This window comes from Carassius carassius, chromosome 50 (assembly GCF_963082965.1).
Source record: "Carassius carassius chromosome 50, fCarCar2.1, whole genome shotgun sequence".
NCBI classification, from domain to species: domain Eukaryota; kingdom Metazoa; phylum Chordata; class Actinopteri; order Cypriniformes; family Cyprinidae; genus Carassius; species Carassius carassius.
Window position 1 is genome coordinate 2,008,968 of NC_081804.1, and position 22,602 is coordinate 2,031,569.

General features: G+C 41.5%; 1 pseudogene; it reads left to right on the forward strand.

The window, feature by feature from the left end:
* The first annotated feature begins 365 nt into the window (after positions 1-365).
* LOC132133284 (von Willebrand factor A domain-containing protein 5A-like) lies at positions 366-21,373 on the forward strand (annotated as a pseudogene).
* The last annotated feature ends 1,229 nt before the right edge of the window (positions 21,374-22,602 follow it).

The window sequence follows — 22,602 nt, forward strand, 5'->3', positions numbered from 1 at the left end:
GTTTGGATCTTCATGCGAAGAACGTTTTTGCATGATGCATTTAAAAGTGAACAACCAAGCCTATGTTTATAAAAGTGCATATATCAGTAACATGCATCAAATGCAGTGATATTCCTAAGTGTCCAAAATACTTTTTGGCCAGCTGTATGACAATGCAAAATCTCTGGTCAACATGTCTTTATCATGAAAAAGTAATTAAAGGGATACAATAAAATATTAATGCACAAAGAATGATTATCATTAATGGAATAATCAGCCATAGAAGACGCATAGAAAATTGGTTTAGCTCAAAAATCTGATGGTACTCGCTCCTAAACTTAATATTCATGAGCCAAACCTGCGCCTCAATTTAAATATCGTGACGCGTCAGCAGAGTAGTTTCTCTGTTTGATTTTCACTTTCATTCACTTTTGAAGTAGGTCTTCTAGTCATTTCCTCTAACGGAGCGTGAGAATGGAGAACTGCGGTCTTCTCTCTGAGAATAATGTAACGGGTATGAATTCACCTGTTTATTTGGACTATTAACAAAATTAAAACTTTATTTATGATGTGTAAGAGCTGTGGTGTTTTCACAGATGCGGGGGCTTTATCTACAGTATAACTGTAATTACGGTGGATATCACAATAGGAAATCAACGTGCTTTACATTTAAATAATCACACACACACACAAAAAAAAAACACGTAGCCTAGTTAATATTATTTAAAAATGTAAAAAGTAAAGATGACGATACTTAAACGGTGCTCATTCAGTACATGCGCAGCTGCATTGATGTGTTTTGAATCTGGATTTAAATATGCACAGCAAACACAGACCGTTACTTTTTGGGGAACTAAATACTAACATTAGGGGAACGTTCTTTTTATTGTTTTATTGTTCTTTTTTTTGTAACCATAAAATAACGTTCCCAACAACCTAGAATGTTCTCTAATGGTTATTCTCAGTGTATTTTTTATAACCCTGTAACTTTCCAATGATGATAATAATAATAATTATAATAATAATAATATACTACTTTAAGTCAATTATTTTTTATTATTAGTATTATATTATTACTACTATATTACTATATTATATTATTACTATTATATATATATATATATATATATATATATATATATATATATATATATATATATGCGTGTTTGTGTGTGTGTGTGTGTGTGTGTGTGTGTGTGTGTGTGCACGTGTGAATTAATGTCATATTTTATAAACCATACATTGTGTTGAAATAATTTTTATTTGGTGCAGAAGAAATGTTAAATCTGGGTAACGTTATCCCGTAATGGACAGATTTATGAGCAGTTGATTAGCTCAGATTATTTTTTATTAATTAAACAATAGATAAAACAGGATATGGTTTTTATAATACTTATTAGGCGTCCATATAGATAATTTCCATGCCCCATACTGACGTTAGACTGGGTCGTGTGTGTGCTGGATTACTGACGTTAAAGGAAACGTTGAAATAACGTTATACAAAGCAGAAACTAACGTTCTATTTCCATAAATAAAACTTTCCTGTCTAACCAAAAGCTAGCTTTAAAAGAGAACGTTCTGGGAACAAAGATTTGTTAGTAGGGTGGCTACTGTCTTGTTATGTGACAGTCTGCGATAGTAAATCACACGATAGAAAAGGTAAAAAAAAAAAAAAAAATCTCACCACGAAGAAAGATATTTTAGTTTTCCCTTTTGGATGAAAGACTATTGACACCATATAGTGGAAGCAAGAAGCATCGGATGGCTTGTGCTGCAACGATGATACTTAAAAACATCACTTTGCTAACTTCTATCCATTTAGCCTATGTGATTTTGCTCTTGACATTTTCATAAAGGTAAGAGATTTTTAAGATGTGTTTGTTTTATTTTTTTCTGAAGTAGCTAACTTTATATCCTTATGTTGTTTTGGATTATCAATGCTAGTAAACAACAGACAACCAGGGAGTGAAGGAGCAGAAACAGATCATTTACCAGACATGATATGCAGTCATCATGTGCATGGGTGTAAATATTTATTTGAAATAAAAAGTTATTGTACTTCACTACTGAAATTGAATATTGATTTGGGAGTTTGTACTTTACTTTTCTTTACTTCATGACCCACCAGCCTGGAGGAGACACAAACTGAATTTAACTTATGTTTGCGCAGAAGAAAACGGACTGCTGTGGTGTAAAATCGAGGTTTAGGATGTCTGATAGTTTTTTGGTGACAATTATCATAAAGTACTATACAGGTATGCCGAACCTTTAGTGCCATGGTTCTCAGCTCTGGCCCTAGAGGTCCACTTTTCTGCAGAGCTTCAACTCAGAGCTTTAACTCTAAAGGTTAAGGCTAAATTCTGTAGGAAATGGACTTTGAGGGCCAGAATTGAGAACTCCTGCCATTAAGGTTTTTATGCCTTCATGCTGCTTCTCATGTCAGACCTAAGGACAATTCTCACTTAATTTAAAATACTTCTGTTAACCTTATGCATCTCAGATTAGATGCACCTGCACAACCACTGTTTTAGACAACTTTGACAGGCACAATATTATGCTTCACTAGTTTGTGGAGTCCTTTGAAACGCATTGTAGCAGTGATCGACTGTTTAGAGATTTTCACAGAGAAATTAGTGTAAGGGTGTGCCCAACTGTTTCATGTTTACAAGCATCATGGCACTATTCATTATATTAGACAGATCATTTAACACTTCTAAGAATACTCATAAAAATGGTTATCAGAAATGTTTGGCACAATCATAGACTCTTCAACTTAAGAAAACAATACAGGTGCTGGTCATATAATAAGAATATCATCAAAAAGTTGTCAACTAAGGAAAATCCCAAATTCAGTATCTCAGAAAATTAGAATTTTGTGAAAAGGTTCAATATTGAAGACACCTGGTGCCACACTCTAATCAGTTAATTTAGTTATAACACCTGCAAAGCCTTTAAATGGTCTCTCAGTCTATTTCTGTAGGCTACACAATCATGGGGAAGACTGCTGACTTGACAGTTGTCCAAAAGACGACCATTGACACCTTGCACAAGGAGGGCACGACAAAAAAGGTCAATGCAAAAGAGGCTGGCTGTTCTCAGAGCTCTGTGTCCAAGCACATTAATAGAGAGGTTGAAGGGAAGGAAAAGATGTGGCAGAAAAAAGTGTACAAGCAATAGGGATAACCGCACCCTGGAGAGGATTGTGAAACAAAACCCATTCAAAAATGTGGGGGAGATTCACAAAGAGTGGACTGCAGCTGGAGTCAGTGCTTCAAGAACCACTACGCAGAGACGTATGCAAGACATGGGTTTCAGCTGTCGCATTCCTTTTGTCAAGCCACTCTTGAACAACAGACAGCGTCAGAATCGTCTCTTAGACAAAAAGGACTGTACTGCTGCTGAGTTGTCCAAAGTTATGTTCCCTTATGAATGTAAATTTTCCTTTTCCTTTGGATATCAGGGTCCCAGAGTCTGAAGGAAGAGAGGAGTGGCACACAATCCACGTTGTTTGAGGTCCAGTGTAAAGTTTCCACAGTCAGTGATGGTTTGCGGCACCATGTCATCTGCTGGTATTGGTCCACTATGTTTTCTGAGGTCCAAGGTCAACGCAGCCGTATATACCAAGAAGTTTTATTCACTTCATGCTTCCTGCTGCTGACCAACTTTATGGAGATGCAGATTTCATTTTCCAACAGGACTTGGCACCTGCACACAGTGCCAAAGCTACCAGTTCCTGGTTTAAGGACCATGGTATCCCTGTTCTTAATTGGCCAGCAAACTCGCCTGACCTTAACCCCATAGAAGATCTATGGGGTACTGTGAAGAGGAAGATGCGATATGCTAGACCCAACAATGCAGAACAGCTGAAGGCCACTATCAGAGCAACCTGGGCTCTCATAACCCCTGAGCAGTGCCACAGACTGATCGACTCCATGCCACGCCGCATCGCTGCAGTAATTCAGGCAAAAGGAGCACCAACTAAGTATTGAGTGCTATACATGCTCATACTTTTCATGTTCATATTTTTCAGTTGGCCAAGATTTCTAAAAATCCTTTCTTTGTATTGGTCTTAAGTAATATTCTAATTTTCTGAGATACTGAATTTGGGATTTTCCTTAGTTGTCAGTTATAATCATCAAAATTAAATAAATAAACATTTGAAATATCAGTCTGTGTGTAATGAATGAATATAATATACAAGTTTCACTTTTTGAATAGAATTAGTGAAATATACTTTTTGATGATATTCTAATTATATGACCAGCACCTGTATATTGAGGGTTTATTATGCCTTCACAACTTATGTTATGCATTTTAAAACTGATTTTTAACCCAGTGTTGCATTAATAATAAATTACAGTGGTATATCATAAATTTGTTTTTGATTGTCTTCTTGTTATCAGTACTTGTTGCAGCCAAATGAAGTACGGAAAGCAAATGTTGAACAAATGGTAAGGTTTAATGGTAGAGATTCACATGACGTGCAAATCAATGGTAAACAACAACAATATATAATCAAACATAAGTAAATTATATAATTTTTTGTACCGTAAACAAAATAGTATTAAGTAATAGGTTGGAGGCAGCAACACATCGGTGACGTCACACATAATAAACACACGTGACTGACAAAGACCGATAGCTCCTTTTGCTTTGAGTGAACCATTGGTATTTCTAACTGACTTGATCCAAATTTGATGCAAATTTGATACAAATTTGATGCAAATTTGATACAAATTTAATGCAAATTTGATTTATAGATTTTTTTGACATGACTGCTGAAACTAAGGTCTGACTCAATAATCACACCAAGTTTCTTGAATTGATTTTTAGTTGTTTGGCCCATAGAGTCAAGGCATACATTCACCTTGAAAACTTCATCTTTGTTTCCAAATGCAATGTCTTCAGTCAGGCAGAGGGAGTCAGTGGGCCTTTAGTCAGTAGGCGATATGGATAGATAAAATTGGGTATCATCTGCATAGCTGTGATAGATAGGCAATTTGGTTCTTTCTCATTATTTGATTAAGTGGAAGCATATACAGGTTAAACAAGAGCGGTGCAAGAATTGAGCCTTGTGGGACTCCACATGTCATGGACGTCCACTTAGACTTATGCTCTCCTAGACTCACATAATAACCTCTCCCTTCTAAGTATGACCTGAACCATTTGAGTACCATCCCAGAAAGCCCAACCCTGTTTTCCAGTCTCTCTAGAAGTATGTTATGATCGACAGCGCAAACAGTTTAAGTTACTTTTTATAAGGTTTGAGAAGAAGCGCTTTCTAGCTGTGCCTAGTTCCACATTGAAAACATGAAGGTGTGGCTCTGGTGTTTCCGGTGGCTGAAATATGTTGTCCTGTCTTAAGAAGTGTATTTTTTCTACATATCATATGAAGCAAGTTGTCCCATGTTACATTCTTATTTGTTCACAATTTTTTTTATGATATATCTATGCGTTCATGTTATTAATGTCTAATAAAATATTTTTTAATCAGAGCTGTATGAGATATATTTGTGATGTTTTCTTCTGTTTTTGTGATGATGTTCTTCTGTATTTGTTGTGTTGTTGTTGTTGTTGTGTGACTCAGTGCCTCTGAAGAGCATCTCGGTGCAGGTTCGGGTTCAGGATCATGTAGCCACAGTCTCCTCCACTCTGCAGTATGTGAATGAGGAAGAGCGCCCCCTGGAGGCCTTGTTCGTCTTCCCTCTGCCTGCTGATGCTGCTGTCTGCCACTTCAGTGCCAAGATCGGAGAGCAGGAGATTGTGGCAGAGGTGCAGGACAGAGAAAGCGTGAGTCAAATTAGAAATCTGCAGGACATTGATTTGTATATTCTTACTACACGTCACCTTTTAATTAAACCATATCTTGCAGGCGAGGGATCAGTATGATGACGCTGTGAGTTCGGGTCAGCAGGCGTTTCTGTTGGAAGAGAGCCCAGAGAGTCCTGATGTGTTCAGACTGAGTGTGGGGTGTCTGTCGGCGGGTCAGAACGCTGCTGTCACCATCATCTACATCACTGAGCTCGCTGTGCAGGCCGACCACTCGCTGCGCTTCTGTCTGCCAGCTGTACTCAACCCCCGATACACACCAGCAGGTACTGCAGCAGCTCTGACACACACTTTATTAGAGGAGAGAAGCTGATTCTAACACACACTCTGGGTGTGTGTGTGTTTCAGGTTCAGGTGCTGGTGCTGGTATCGTCTCAGAGATTTCATCAGGATGTGGAGCTGTTCCCTACACGCTGACTCTCAGTGTCCATGTGAGCTCTCCAAAGCCCATCTCCAAACTAGAGTCCATCTGCTCTCTGGATCCTCTAGTGTTCCTGCAGTCTGATCACACTCAGGCCACGGTACTGTGTGTCTTCATGTGTTTATCTGGATGTGTGAGCAGAGCAGTTTGAAGCATGTGTTGTTTATGTGTGCAGGTGAATCTGAGTCCTGGTCACATGTTTGATAAGGACTTTGAGCTGTTTGTGTTCTATCAGGATACCCATCAGCCCTCTGCTATAGTGGAGGCAGGAGTGACCACTGCCCCGCCAGGTATGACCTGAACAGTGACCGACCATTGACCTTAGATCCAGAAGTAATAATAATAATAATAATTCCTTACATTTATATAGCGCTTTTCTGGGCACTCAAAACGCTTAACATATAAGCGGGGAATCTCCTTAGGCTACCACCAGTTCAATATTAGAAAAGTGAAATATACTAGAAGGTAATTAGTAATTTATGACGTAATGAGCTTTTCATGAAGCACTGTGAATCATGTATTCAAATCATCAATATGAGTACAATATAAATGTATTAATTTATGTAATGGATTATTAGTTTAAAATACAGTATATTCCATTTTTCTAAACTCCATTTTTGGCTCTTTATCTTTTTAAAATGAAATTGAAATAAAAAGTTTAAATAGCTTCAACAGAAACATACTATTGCTTAAAGGGATAATTCACCCAATAAAGAAAATTATGTCATTAATGACTCACCCTCATGTCGTTCCAAACCAGTAAGACCGATGTCACATGGACTACTTTGAAGATGTTTTTCTTACCTTTCTGGACATGGACAGTATACCGTACACACAGTTTCAATGGAGGGACAGAAAGTGGTCTCTCTCGGACTAAATCAAAAATATCTTAAACTGTGTTCTGAAGATGAACGGAGGTCTTAAGGTTTTTGCATGCATTTTTTCGTATTCGTGATCCGAAAAATTCGTCATGCAAAGAGACCTTGCACACTGAGTCCGATGCGTATTAATCAATGTGTTATGAAAAAAAAATGCAAAACAACAAAATAAAGTTGTATTCACTGGCATCTCGAGGTGAGTTTATTTTCTTGATTGACAGATCCGGCAGTATGGGCAACATGATGCATCATGAAAAAGGAGCACAGATGCGCATTGAAAGCGCAAAGGTAAGATTTAAAATGTACTTTTTGGTCTGTTGACACAAATTCAGATGAGACACACTTGAATGTCCGTTCATGTCTCTCTATAGGACACTCTGCTGTTACTGTTGAAGAGTCTGCCCATGGGATGCTACTTCAATATCTATGGATTTGGCTCTCATTTTGAGTCCTTCTTCCCGTAAGTGTCTGGATTCTCATTCACAGATATTCAGATATTAGTTTTTGAAATGTGTGAGATGCCGTCATTGATGTCATATTATTATTATTATAATTTATTTTTTTGCAGTCTGAGTGTCGAATACAATCAAGACACAATGGATTATGCTCTGAAGAGAGTGAAGAAAATGCAAGCAAACATGGGCGGCACAGCAATTTTCCAGCCTTTAAAACACATCTACAATCTGCGCTATCACCCTAACCACCCAGGATAAGGTATGACTTCCTTCCAAGTACTTCCTATCCAGCTGTTACTTAATGACAAAAGCAGGAAGTGCAGCAACATAACCCTCAAATCAAATGTGAAATACCCCCAAAAAACAAAACGGCAGTAATTATATATCAAAGCCAAATATTACATAGGAATTCGATCCAATCCCGTAGCTAGAGCACTAACTAACTACTGAAGAACAAGCAAAAATGCACATATCTGTATAAGCTAATAAGCATAAAAGGGAAACTTGAACTCAGCTGCACTGAAAACACCTTCGGAGATGGATGGAATAGTGAAATATTAGCCTGATGTGACAAAGATGCTTTACCATCTAATTAGCTCCAGAGCAATATTATAACTGAATGGTGCCTTAAATAGGATTGCTCGTTTTCGCCAACGAGGATCAGCTGATGTGAGCTTGACTGATGTGGCCTGCCTGAACCCATGTGATGCATTATATTTGACAAAGTACTTCCTCTCAGAGCTTTTTTTTGTTAGTTTAGCTGACAGGATCACTGTCACCTGTAATATAAGAATAACATCTCTTGAGCGATGTGAGCAGAGGATCATGTGACAGAGCTAAGCGGTCGCGTAAACAAGACTTAAGACTAAGTTGTTTTTCTCTCTTCAGCTGTTCGTCTTCACTGATGGAGAGGTGGGAAACACTAAAGAGGTGCTGGACCTGGTGAAAAGTCACGCTCACTCTCACAGGTAAAGCTCTGCTGGGTTTGATCTGTGCATCATTCATATCTTCATCACTAACAGTAACAGAGCTGATCGTGTCTTCAGGTGTTTCTCGTTCGGGATTGGTGAGGGTGCGAGTGCCGCCCTCATCACAGGAATGGCCAGAGAGGGATCTGGTCACGCTCAGTTCATCACAGACACAGACCGCATGCAGCCCAAAGTAAAGCTCTTCACTGGATTTCACAGGCACAAATGTTTCCTGGTCAAATGTCTCAATGGTTTCTCCTTCTCTTCAAACTATATCAGGTGATGCAGTCGCTCAGGTTTGCGCTGCAGCCCGCTGTGGTTAATATCTCTGTGGATTGGACCCTTCCAGATGGTCTTACTGTTGACACACTGTCTCCTCCCATCAATGTGCTCTTCCAGGGTCAAAGGACACTCATTTATGCCCAACTGAAAGGAGAGGTGAGATGATGTAGCATGTTTTTAATGACAATAGAGTGTGGGAACTATGACTTCAGTGTAACTTCAAGATTTTCCTATGGGGTTTTATAATGGGGTTTTTCAAATGAGTAAAATAAAGCTTGGGGTAAACATAACCTTATGATACTTTTTTGTTTTTTTGTACAATGTAAACTTCACACACTTACAGCTAGACATGGGCTGGTATGAAATTTTGACGGTATGATAACATTAAGCAAAATTATCACGTTTCACAATATCACGGTATTGTTGTTACAGCTCTGAAATGTGTTATTTTTAAATGACTGGGTAAATTTTTTATTTTTTTTTGCTGCTGTACACAATATATTTTGTTTTTGACCAACATAGAGAACATTAGAAACAGTAGAATTAGTAAATTTTTTCTTTGATTTGTTTCCTAAAAATATTTTTTTTTAAGACTGACATCTTTATCAAACCTAAATCTGTAACTAGTTATTTAATTTTAGTTATAGAATTAGTATACACATCATTTAGTTATATAAAAATAATCATACACATAATTTGATTGAATAATAACACAATTTGATGTAAAAACGGAATGTTCTGAAAGCTTTGTGAAATTATACCACGTAATGTTTTCAGAAGAATGTCAGCTTCCCTCAGAAACATAATATTATATTATAAAGTTTACTGTATGTAAAGCATTAGCTTAGACTTCGCAGATGATCTCATAATCAAGTGTCTCAGTTCACTTTAAAAAGAGAGTAGATATCGAGGACTGTAGAAATGAGCGCAGCTGCAAATACGCAGTTCGTTGTGGAGAAGATCTAGCACAATGTTTATTTGTTTTTTCTTTCCACAATGAACGCATCTATTTAGCGGATCAAACACTGTACCTATGGTAATATATTTTGAACATGTTTGTTTCAGAAGCTTCTAGTCTATAAGTCAATCACCTGCTGGTAAATCATCCGGATTCATTGCTAAGACTTACATTTCATTTGGGAAATCCAATATACTGTATACTTTTTAAATTCTGAATGAGGTTTGTTTCACTATTTTCAAATTCAACTTTAATTGACCATGAAAACTCACATAAAATATATTTAAAGCACATATATGAAGTGACATTTTCAAATGGCGGTATACCTTGAAACCGGTAATCGCCCCATGCCTACTTATAGCCCAAACGTTCTTATGTAGTTACTTATTAAAAACATACATTGAACAAAAATTAACATAACTCCTTCAAAATGTGTATTTTGGGCATGGATGTATGTAATTTACGTTGTAGAAAAAACATTAAAGTATCATCAAGTCATATTTACCATCAGCTTTATTTTATTCATTAATAGAAAAACCCATTAGAAAACCCCATAGGAAAATCTTAAAGGTGAATTACTCTTCCAGATTCTGATGTCATAGCTCCTCCACTCCATTGATCTAAGATCTAGTGTAATCAATCAGCAAAGATACAAAGCACAAAGTTTACATCAAAATAAAATAATATATTCAAAAGAAAACCCCTAATTTGTAGTCCTACCATTATTTAGGTGACTTCTCTACTTCAGCATGTAACATAATACATGCCTACTGTAAAATGTCATGCTGAAGTCTTTGCAAACGTGGTTTGGGTCGATCATCACCTTCTCCCCGAATGTTATTGTAGGAGTCAGGCTTGAAATGGTACAGCAAAACCGTTGACGTAATTACAGTATGTTTACATATGCTAATAAAGCCTCAGAAGCTGAAATCAGTCAGTTTTGGAAGGGGGCATTACATTTCTGACACACGCTCTAAACGCTAGACCAATCACATGTATGAATCACTTTTATGGTGCTTATGTGTCCCTTTTTGAAACTTGTAGCTCCACTGCTCACAGTTGTTTGTAATTACATGGAAAAGCATTTCTTCTCTTGAGAATTTCTCTTCTTGTGTTCTGCAGTCTTTTTTAATTCCCTATTCCGTTCTCTCCATTGTCTCACAGAGTTCAGGAGGCTCTGAGGGAACTGTGACAGTCAAATACAGTCTTAAAGATCAACCAGTAACAAACCAGCTCTACTTCTGCCTCAAAACAACTGAGGAAACTGGGTAACACACATAGAAACATCCTGAACTGGAGTGACACACAGTGTTTTCTCTTCTAATCCAACACATTTGCTTTGAGAAGTAATGCACTTTCTAGTCCTACAGAGAACAATTTCAAATGCACTTGACCTAAATGCACTTTGTTTTTATGAGAGAACAGTTCATTTTAAAACCTTTCTGCAGGCCAGTAGGCCTGTACATTATTATTTAATATTCACATGAGTGGGATACATTTTTAGTTTGAATTTTATTTTATACTGTGCATTGTTGCAATGTGCTTAATAAATATTGCATAATTTGTAATTATGTATTTTTATGTTTTTTATAATTTATGTAATTGTAATTATCTTTGAAACTTTAATATTAATTTATGCAATTGCAATGTCTTAATTTTAGTAAAGTTAGTACATGGTCATAGCAATAAATGCAATGGAATAATTGGCATAATTTCTTTCGGTGTTTCGGTTTCGGTTTTCGGCCTTGGTTTTCTCTTTTTCGGTTTTCGGTTTCGGCCAAGAATTTTCATTTCGGTGCATCACTAGTTTTTATGATTGGATTATACGAACCAGACTGTATTTCCGCATCCCGGAAATTAGTAGGGCGGTATGTCTCAGAATAGTCAGTGCAATTTGGTAAAGAAATCAGTTAAATCTGTATGTGGATGTGTGTAAATATTCAAATGTAATCCCCTTTGTAATCGTTAAAAATTTCATAAGTAACTGTAATTTAATTACTCATTTTATCTTAGCAACTGTAACTAATTACAGTTACAATCATTTTGTAATTAAATTACGTAACGCCGTTACATGCAACTAGTTACTCCCCAACACTGGCTTTGGGTCATCTGCAGGTCAATGTACCTCAATGTTTTTCAGCGTACAACTACCTGTGATTCTAGATTGTTTGGTCTTTTGTTTCACATCATTTATAACAGCTCTTTTGTGTGTAAAGACATTTCATTTGTGTGAGAAAAATGGCATGAAATAATTTTAAAAATAGCTTTTATATTTTAATTATATTAAAACCAAAAGAAGTGATTAAAATATTGTCTGAAAAATATTCGGTAGTAGTTTTATCATTTATGTCTTTACATTATCCTTTTAAGAACAAATATATAAACTCGATGACAAATGTCATATCTGAATATTTATTTTTATAACTCATTTTATAACTTAACATTCAGTAGAAATGAATGAATTCTAAAAACAGCTCTTTTATCTCTTTATATGGGGTGTGATGGAATGTATAGTCACTGACAAACAATCAGTGTTGGGGAGCAACTAGTTACATGTAACGGCGTTACGTAATTTAATTACAAATAAATGTAACTAATCAGTTACAGTTACTAAGAACAAATCTGTTATTAAATTACAGTTACTTATGAAAATGTTGACGATTACAAAGAGGATTACATTTGAATATTTACACACATCCACATACGGAGTTGATTGATTCCTTTTCCAAATTGCACTGACTGTTCTGAGACATACAACCCTTTAATTTCTGCGATGTGGAAAACACAGTCTGGGGTACGTTTCCCAAAACCATAGTTGCTTACCTGTTAGCAACTTAGTTGGTTGGCAATGGGAAATTGTATTGCAACCAACAACGTTGCTAACTTAGTTAGCAACTATGGTTTTGGGAAACGCACCCCTGGTTCGTAGAATCCAGTCATAAAAACGGAATTCAGCCAAACGCGGACGGAATGTGCCACATTTTGGACGAATAAATCAAAAGTAGGTCAGTACACTTGAATCAAAAGATTTTACTATAAATCCAGAGACAAAGGTTATTATTGTTAATCCATGGTAACCACAAATTAGGTTTTTGCATAGTTTAACCATGGAATTTATAGTTAAAAATAAATACAAATGGTAATCCATTTGCCAAAAAAAAAAAAAACATGGTTACTGTACTTGGTTACAAACCATGGTTGCTATAATAAAGCATGGTTTATTTTGGTAAGGGAAAAACATGACTCATGTTCAGTATTAGGATTTTTTTATAAAGATATTGTAGTGATGTACTAATTTTGACATGTAGGCAATTTAGAAAGTATAGTTTTGTTAAATGTTGAGTATTAAAGTCATGAAAGAGATAGACATCAGGGCAAAATAAGGGGACTGAAAAATAAAATGGAAGTGAAGGTGCCGTTCAGAAAAGAACTTTGAATTATTTTGCATATCCCCGATCGAAATATTTAGGTCCATACAAAACAGGGTTGTCCATGTTTCAGAATTTGTTGTGGGTGTACAATTGTGAGATTTGCTGGCCTGAATTTTTTTCCCAGTCCGCCCCTCGTGGAAATGAATTGCACAGGGTTGTGGTTTCATTTACTACACATAGGCCTACTGATGCTAGCAGTGTTTTCAGCCTCTGCCGCCTCAATATATGAGTTCATGAACACATAAACATCATCTCTAGAACTGCTCTGAGTAACTTCATGAGCATTTGACTTATTTTGAGAAAACTATCATCATATCATGTACAAAAAGACACCAATGTTTTTAAAAAGACACCAATGTTTCAGGAGTATTGAACACATGCTTATTAGATAACCGTATTTGAGTTGCTTTTATTTATTATTTTGTAATTAATATTTTTTTCCAAAACGTTAGACGCAGTGTAGTTATGCAAAGATTTGGTTTCAAACCGTTTCTTATGATTTTAAATCTGCATTGAACTTCAGATCAATCTCAATGTGAAATTCAGTAAAGTCTGATTTTGTGGGTGATGTGTTCAAATGTGATCATCTGAATTCAAGTGATGAAGGATTGTTAAACACTATTGTAAGGTTAACCCTGCATGCTGTAAATGTTTGGAAATGATTAACAGTTGCGAATAAACATTCATTAGAAATTTAGAAAACCAATCAAAAAGTAATTTAAAAAGTTACACTACAATTTCATTTTAAATAGGGGAACTTGTAATATGTAACCTATTACATTTCCAAAGTAACCTTCCCAACACTGCAGACAAATCAGAATTTAATAGAATGATTGACATATTATTGAGGTCAGCCTGTAGGTTTCCAGAGAAGTTGTAGGTTGTGTCTGTTCATGGCTGTTTCTCCAGATTTGAAGTTGTTCTGATCTTTAGTTCCCTTTCGAGAGAACTCTCGTACTGCGTAAGCTAGCTTACGCTATGGGAAAAGGTCCCCTTTTCTCGAGAATATGAAGCCAAAAATTATCCTTAATTTTTAAATAATGTAAAACGCAGTGCTGCAGCACAGCAGACCTAAGCGAAGCGGCTCGCGCGCTTATTGGCTGTGCTGTGGCAACTGCAGCAACCTATGGTGAGGCGGCGGAGAGGAATGAACCAATGGGGGCGCTTCGCGCCCATTGGACGTCAGAGCGCGCCAAAATAGGCGTGGCTGGAACTATATAAGCCACCGCTTCGCCATAGGGATCAGATTTCATCTCCTTCAGCGATCTCACCTGCACTTCGCTGTCTTCTCCAGAGAAGCCTCTACACGCCGTCGAAAAGCCTCTCAGCGGGATAGCACTGCAACGCAGATCTGAGGACGTCGGCTCGTGCTTCATCTCGACGCCGCCTTCAGCACTCGCTTCCTGCTGCGCCATCCGGCGTGACTATATCCTTTATAAAGCTAGTGTGTTGCCGCTGCATCACACTTTTTTCTCCAAAATTCGAGGCGTTGTTTCAAATGCCTCGGGCCTGCGCTTCCTGCCGAGGCCCTCTGCCCAGCGAGGACCGCCACATCCTCTGTGTCTCCTGCCTGGGCCGCGAGCATGCTGAGAACGCACTCTCCAAGGGCGGCTGCCCTGAGTGCGACAACATGGCTATATCGACCCTGCGGGCTCGATTAGCTCAAACCAGCCACGATGCTCCACCCGCTCCGCCTCTTCTCTCTCAAGTGCCGCGTAAGAAACGCCGTGATCAGAGAATGCCTGAGCACACTGCTACACGCGAGCTCATGCCGGAACACTCCCCGCGTGCCTCGCCCGCTCTCTCTCCTTCGCCTGTCCTCTTCGTGGACGAGCAGCGCCAGTCTCTGCTCACCAGCGCCCCCTTCTCCTTCGGAGTGCCTGAGGCGGAAGAGGACAGACACGACAGCCTTTCTCTCACCGCGTCCAGTAGTGAGGAATGGTCGGGCTCCATTGCGGACCCCCCCCTCCTCTACAGCCCCCAGCTGCACCGGACAACGCGCTGATATCGACGCAGAGCTTACTCACGTGCTTACAAGGGCTGTCAGCGACCTTCAGCTCGACTGGTCTCCTCCAGACGAGCCCGCTAAAAGCAGGCTGGACGAATGGTTCTTGCAGGGGTGCCCTTCGGCCCCTCCGCAAAGAAACGCCCCCTTCTTCCCGGAAGTTCACGGTGAACTCACGAAGTCGTGGAAAGCCCCATTCTCCGCACGCTTGAAAACTTCTGTCTCGTCAGCGCTCTCCTCTGTCGACGGCGCCCGAGACCATGGTTACGAGAGCCTCCCCCCTCTCGAGGAGGCAATTGCTGCACACCTCTGCCCGCCCTCAGCCGCAGGATGGCGGTCGAAGCCTGTGCATCCATCCAAACCGTGCCGCACCACCTCAGCTCTCGCTGGCCGAGCATACACCTCCGCTGGTCAAGCTGCTTCGGCTCTACACACCATGGCTGTGCTGCAGGTTTTTCAGGCCAGACTTCTCCGTAACCTGGACGAGTCTGCCCCAGATACCTATGACTTTAAAGATCTCCGCAGCGCTACTGATCTAGCCCTGCGTGCGACAAAGACCACAGCACAAGCGATCGGCCGAAGCATGGCAAGCCTCGCTGTTTTAGAGCGACACCTCTGGCTCACGCTCACGGAGATGAAAGACGCCGACAAATCCGCCTTTCTTGACTCTCCTATCTCGCCTTCCGGCCTCTTTGGCCAGTCGGTTAAGGGTTTCGCTGAACGCTTCACTGAGGCTCAGAAGACGTCACAAGCAATGAGACACTTCCTGCCGAAACGCTCTAGCTCTGCTGCGGCACGCCGTAGAAATGCGCCGCCCCCTCAGACCTCGAAGCCATCGCAGCCAGACTTACAGTCTCGCCCAGCGACCAAAACCCAGCACCGCTCTCGCTCTACGAGCCGCAAACCGCCAGAGAGACGGGACCTCGGCCCAGGATTGTGCTGAACCCCGAGCCTCCGAAGCCCTCCTGACCTTCGTGCTGAAAAGACCGTGGTTAAGTCCCGCTGCGGCCGGATCACCACACAAGAAACCTCACATACTTCCTCCAATCCCCTCACTAAAGGCGGTTGGAGATGTCTATACTGCAGTAAACGAGCCTGTTACAATGCACGCACGCCTGCACACAAACGCTGTTTTCACGGCGACCTCAATAAAGCACAAAAAGAGCTTTTTCTATGTAGGCACGCACCCCTACATGTATACACACTCCCCCAAGTGTCACAAAAACACACTCGGGTCCCCTTTCATGCCCACCTTCCCGCTCGCGCCGGAGGTGCTCTAAATGTAGCGCGCGTGCCCACTTCTCAGTGCGCAACCCTACAAATAAGCGCTGTCACCACAGTGTCCCAAGCACAGCATACTCGAGCTACTGGTCCCCTCATAACAGGCGGCCAGTGCCCGAAGCACATTCAACCCATAGCCGCACGAGCCGCTGCATGGCAGGCCATCCCCGGCATATCAAATTGGGTTTTTAATATAATAAAACGAGGTTACTCGCTCCAGTTCGCTCGCAGACCGCCGCGCTTTCGCGCCGTGGTCGAAACGAAAGTGAAAAGCGAAATGACACACGTCCTTCGCGCCGAACTGATAAACCTTCTTGCAAAAGGGGCGATAGAAACTGTCCCCCCTGGGCAGCGCGAGTCAGGCTTTTACAGCCGCTACTTCCTCGTACCAAAAAAGGATGGCGGTCTCAGACCCATCCTAGATCTCAGACGTTTGAGCAAAGCGCTTATGGCGCGATCGTTCAAAATGTTAACTACCAAACAAATACTCGCGCAAATTCGCCCGAGGGATTGGTTTTTCTCAGTGGATCTGAAAGACGCTTACTTTCACATTCAAATAGCACCTCATCACAGGCCATTCTTGAGATTCGCCTTCGAGGGGCAGACTTATCAGTACATGGTTCTTCCATTCGGCCTCTCCGTAGCGCCCTGTACGTTTACACGGTGCATGGATGCCGCTCTTGCACCCCTGAGAATGCGGGGAGTGCGAGTATTGAACTACCTCGACGACTGGCTAGTTTTAGCCCATTCCGAGGAACTACTGACGACACACAGATCCTGGATCCTCAGCCATTTAGAATGCCTGGGTCTCACGATCAACACTGTCAAGAGCGCTCTGTCTCCCAGCCAGAGGATTTCCTTTTTGGGGATAGACATAGACTCTGTGACGTGTACAGCGCGTCTGACGTCACAGCGCGCTCTCACTATTCAGCATCTAGCCGAGTCGTTCAAAGCCGGGTCTCTTTACCCGCTCAAACGATTTCAAGAAATGCTAGGTCTGATGGCATCAGCCTCTGCGGTTCTCAAACTGGGCCTGCTGCGCATGCGCCCACTACAACGCTGGCTGAGAGACCGTGTTCCAGCGCGCGCCTGGATTTCCGGCCGCGCGCGCATCAAGGTGACCCACGGCTGCATCACAGCTCTGGCCCCTTGGAAAATAGCCAACTGGTTTCAGTTAGGCGTAAGCACGGGCGCTGTCTCGAAATGGAAAGTAGTCTCGACAGATGCATCCAACCTCGGTTGGGGCGCCCTGGACGAGGGCAGGTCTGCCTCCGGCCTCTGGTCGAGCCCGGAGCAACTGTTACACATAAACTGTCTGGAGATGATAGCGGTCGAACTATCCCTGAAAGCTTTCCTCCCATTTTTAAAGGGCCACCACGTTCTGGTCAGATCAGACAGCATGTCAGTGGTGGCCTACATAAATCGCCAGGGTGGTGTCAGGTCAAAAACCTTGCACACCCTGACCGAACGTCTTCTGACATGGGCACATTACAATCTGCGCTCGCTAAAGGCAGCGCATGTACCTGGCATCCTGAACCGGGGCCCGGACATGCTTTCCAGGGCGAATGTTCCCCCTGGGGAGTGGTCTCTTCACCCACAAACGGTTCAGTTGATGTGGAGCATCTTCGGCAGGGCAGAGGTCGACCTCTTCGCCTCAGAAGACAACGCTCATTGCCCAATATATTTTTCAAAGAGCAGGGACGCGCTGGCCCTCGATTGGCCCAGACGCCCGCTTTATGCCTTCCCACCGGTCGCGATGGTACCGCAGGTCATCGATCGGGTCAGGAAGAGCAGATGTGCTATGCTGCTAGTAGCCCCACTCTGGACGACCCAACCTTGGTTCTCCGAGCTGATGCAGCTGTCCAGTACAGCCCCATGGCCAATACCGCTGCGGAAAGATCTCCTCACGCAGCTGAAGGGCGCGCTCTGGCATCCCCACCCCGAACTTTGGGCCCTTCATGTATGGCCCCTCAACAGGTACCCGGGAACCTCCCTGAGGGAGTGTTAAAGACCATTACGGAAGCCAGAGCGCCCTCAACCAGGCGCCTTTACGCGCAGAAATGGTCAGTGTTCTCCACCTGGTGCGGGACATGGAACCTAGACCCTCACTTATGTGACGTGACGGAGATACTCTCCTTCCTACAGGAGCGTTTAGATGCGGGCAGATCCCGTCTACGCTCAAAGTGTATGTGGCAGCCATTGCAGCTTCTCATGCTCCGGTGGCCGGCCTATCACTGGGAAAAAACGAACTGGTCATTCGTTTCCTTAAGGGAGCTCGTCGGATGAACCCTCCCCGACCCCCTTCAATCCCTTCCTGGGACCTGTCTACGGTCCTAGAGGCCTTAAAGGGCCCCCCTTTTGAACCGCTTCAGTCTGTCGATATGAAGCTTCTTTCATTCAAAACCGCTTTTCTACTGGCTCTGGCCTCAGTCAAGCGAGTGGGGGATTTACATGCGCTATCTGTAAGCGCTGACTGTCTCGAGTTTGGGCCTAATGACTCCAGAGTCATTCTCAGACCAAGACACGGCTATGTCCCCAAGGTGCTCTCAACACCGTTCAGAGCACAGGTCATCTCGCTGTCAGCCCTTTCCTCGCAAAGCGACGAAAGCAACGCGAGCTTCATCTGCCCCGTCAGGGCTCTCAAAACCTATATTGCGCGCTCCGCCTCATTCAGGAGGTCGGACCAGCTCTTCATATGCTTTGGTGGGCGCACCCGAGGTCTCGCCACCACGAAGCAGAGCCTATCGCGATGGATAGTAGACACTATCTCGCTGGCTTACAAATCTAAAGGCCTTCACTGCCCGTTCGGCATCAGAGCCCATTCCACCCGAGGTATGGCCTCGTCATGGGCGTGGTCCTGCGGGATACCACTGGATGATATCTGTGCGGCGGCAGGCTGGGCCTCTCCGTCCACATTTATTAGATTCTATAATCTGCAAGTCCCTGCCCTGCAGGCCAGGGTACTTTCTATATAGACGTGCTAAGCCTTATCACGTCCCCCTTTTTTCGTTCCCTATATAAAGCTCACTAAGGTTGGCTGTTGGGACTGGGATTTCTCCTGCTATAAAGCCCCGGGCTCTCGCCTCGGACTGTGACAGGTCGAAGTTCCTGAGCACGCACGGCGTTTTACATTGTGTTCCCATAGCGTAAGCTAGCTTACGCAGTACGAGAGTACTCTCGAAAGGGAACGTACTCGGTTACTAACGTAACCTCGGCTCCCTGAGATGAGGGAACGAGTACTGCGTAACCTGCCGTGCTATGTGCTCGGACCGGGTGATCGCTTCAGTCGATTTAAAACCTGATCCCTATGGCGAAGCGGTGGCTTATATAGTTCCAGCCACGCCTATTTTGGCGCGCTCTGACGTCCAATGGGCGCGAAGCGCCCCCATTGGTTCGTTCCTCTCCGCCGCCTCACCATAGGTTGCTGCAGTTGCCACAGCACAGCCAATAAGCGCGCGAGCCGCTTCGCTTAGGTCTGCTGTGCTGCAGCACTGCGTTTTACATTATTTAAAAATTAAGGATAATTTTTGGCTTCATATTCTCGAGAAAAGGGGACCTTTTCCCATAGCGTAAGCTAGCTTACGCAGTACTCGTTCCCTCATCTCAGGGAACCGAGGTTACGTTAGTAACCGAGTACGTTTCTCTCCCTGTAGCTGCACCACCGCTCCCTGGATGCTGTAAAGCACCGTTGTTTGGATGGCTGCCAGTGCAAGGTAAATTTGCCTCAATGTTATTTTTTTTTGTTAAAGAGTAAAGTATAAAATGTTTAAAGCAGTGATTGTTATTTTTTATGACATTACAAATTTGGTTTAACTATTGGTTAATTTAATTGTTTATTCTTTTAAATCATTTTTGAGCACTTAAGTTCTTCAACTGTTATTTAATGCATAAGTTTTGTGTGATTAAAGATACATTTTATCGAGTCTTTCTTTCATCTGTTGCATTTTGTGTGTGTGTGTGTTTTGGTGTGTGTAAGTGGGTTTACATGGGAAGAATTAGCTTTTATACTGAATATATTGTCAGGTATGGGAAAGAGATGAGTCAAGGACTCTGTAAGTGTGAGGACTTTATTGAAGTTGGATCCTAGTGACAGGATCCTGACACACTTTAAAAGTCCTTTGGATGCTTTAAATCATCGTTAGTTAAATGTCCCTCAGTGTTAGTTTTGTGAAGGAGTGAAATATGAAAAGTTTGAAGAACTGATTGTTGTTTTCATGTCATGTTACACAAGATGGTACCAGGTCCGGGTTGGTCATCAGGAGCACCGGGAGAAATGTGTGTTCAGCTGCTCCTGAGCCCCAGAAGGATCTGTTACTGCAGCTGGTTTCTCTCCAAAAGGCGTCCGGCTGCTGGGATCTGGACGCCACACTGGCCGATGTGTTTGGGAAGACAGAGGATGAGCTGACCAATCAGAAACCAGCACAGGTGAGAGATGTGATGAAGTCATAATAAGACAGTGCTGATTGTGTGCAGTGTCCAGTAACTGATGCAGTGGATGATGGTCTGTACACAGGTGGATGGGTCAGTATGGGCCACTCTCCTGGCTCTGATCTGGTTATACGGCTGTAAAATAGAGCAGCAGGTGGAGTGGCAGTTTGTGGCCATGAAGGCAGCGTCATGGATCGGCTCTCAGAAAGGTGAGATCTCCATTCCAGACCACATTCATTCAGTCAGCGTTCATCAAGAGACGTTTGAGCAGATATCTTCAGTTCTTTGACTCACGCTGATGATCTGTGTGTGTGTGTGTGTGTGTGTGTGTGTGTGTGTGTTTCAGTGGGTGATCTGTCTCAGTGTGTGTGTGGGGAATGTCCTGCTCGGATGTCAGGTGACCAAAGAGACTCTGGGAATCTGAAGACGTCTCTGTTTCTACATCCTGATCCCACAGAAGAACAGAAACCGTTACATATACTGTTACTCTGTTACTTGTCTCTTTAACATTTATTCTCAATTATTTGCTCAAATCAACACCAAATTTCAATTATATGTGACCTGCACTATCATTTGTGTTTTGTCTATCAAAGTAAAACATTATAGAATGTTTACATCATAGCAATTTAAAGGGAACACTGTTCTGAAATTGAAAATTATTTGAATCTATGATTAAATTTGGTTTGGATGATCAGGCTAGAAGTGTTGAGTTATTATGATGGTTTCTCAAATAGGGATTTAGCACAGTCTTGGACTAGTTAAATTTAATTTGTTTGTAATTTATAAGAATATGAGACATTTTATATTGTTTTTATAGTGCAATGTACATATACAATTGATATACATGTGTGCTTGGTCTTTGTGACGTATTTCAAAGCCACCTGATGAACAAACAAAAATTAATGAATCAATTAATTAAGATGCACTGAGAGTGTTATGAGCTTGGTTATATATTTTTACTTTAAGATCATCCTCCAAATGTCTCCCTTCATACACCACACCGAATCAATCTTTGCCCATCTGATCACCCACAGTGTAGGCTGAAGATGTAGTCTATAAAAAAATAAAATAAAAAATAAATAAATTACACATGAGATCAGTGCCTTGTGATGTGAGATGCTGTGGTTTATGTAAAAATAATTTAGACTAATTTTCATACATTATTAATTTTAATCACTGTATTTTAATTAATTAATAGAGACTATATTGAACATTTATAGTTTTAACATATATTATTATATAAAGACATATAACAGCAATGCTTTTAACATGTCATGAAATAAAAATCTGATACTGTGTGTGAAGAGACAGATAATTTTACATGTTCAAAGTAGAGCTGTATTAACATGAAACACATTCTCATAATATGCTTGTGTACCATCACACAAACTTTAGTAACTCTCTGTCCCATCGCTGTGAAACTCACTGACCACTACAACAAACCCACAAAGAGTGTAAGAATGTCCGCTCTTCATAAAGCCCGCGAGTTCTGTTCGAACGCGCTCTATGACGTCATAAAGCTCTTTGAATCTCTCAGAACTTGCCGTTCAGCCCTAATAATAAAACATGATAAATCAATGTATAAAATTATTATTTAAATGAATTTATATTTTTTGCATATTTTAGTAGTACTTAAGTAAGCAAATATATTTATTATTATATGCTTGCATCTTAGATATATTCTGGT